Source organism: Anser brachyrhynchus (genome assembly GCF_964034855.1).
Source record: "Anser brachyrhynchus genome assembly, chromosome: 19".
In the NCBI taxonomy this organism is placed as follows: domain Eukaryota; kingdom Metazoa; phylum Chordata; class Aves; order Anseriformes; family Anatidae; genus Anser; species Anser brachyrhynchus.
In genome coordinates this window covers 1,065,489-1,066,291 of record NC_137712.1, presented here as the reverse complement: position 1 = coordinate 1,066,291, position 803 = coordinate 1,065,489, and positions in this window count along the sequence as shown.

Below are 803 nucleotides of genomic sequence, written 5' to 3'. Positions count from 1 at the left end.
AAGTAGCTAGTCATGCCCTCTCGCCCAGAGGAGATTTGGCATTCCGGGTGGAGTGTGTTCTGACAGCGAGCAAGAGCCTGCTGGGCAAAGGCTTCATAACCCCAGGTTCCCCCCATCCCTAGCCTCCATTTCCATGCTGCTCTGCTCAGGAGCAAAAATCCAAGTGGAGGCTAAGGAAAGGGTCAGTTCTTTAGATAAATTTAAAACCCATCATCATATTCACTCTTAATCACCATTTTTATTTAACATTAACTTTGAAACTACAACCTCAGCTAGCAAGTATAATTTGATTATAAAAATATTTTTCTTTATTAAAAAAACTTTTTTGGAAGGACATATATATATAAATGCTAATTTTAAATCTTTTTAATAAAGTAAAGGTCAATAACAGGTAATAGCCTATTTACCATATCTCAAGGAAATTGACTCACAGGAAATCAAATTAACGTTAATCACTTGCAGCAAATGGTCTTTGATAAATATAACTACTTACTCCTTCGGTTAGCGCAGCTAGGCAGGAGGAGGGCTAGCTGTCACTGCTGCCAGCCTGCGTGAGGCAGTCCGGGCGATGCTCCACAGGAGTTGCCTGCTCATCACGTTGCCTTTCCAGTCAGCTGCTCAAGCCTTTAGGTGTTGTTTTGGTGGCTAAATGATTATTTGCATGATTCAATTAGCTTGTGGGTCAGCTTTTCTTATCAACAATTCTTGTATCAGGTTATTTTGTAAAGTACTTTTGTTCACCTGCTCCCACCCCCAGTACTACAGCCACACTCACCTCCCTCCGTATCCCACATGCCCTTGAG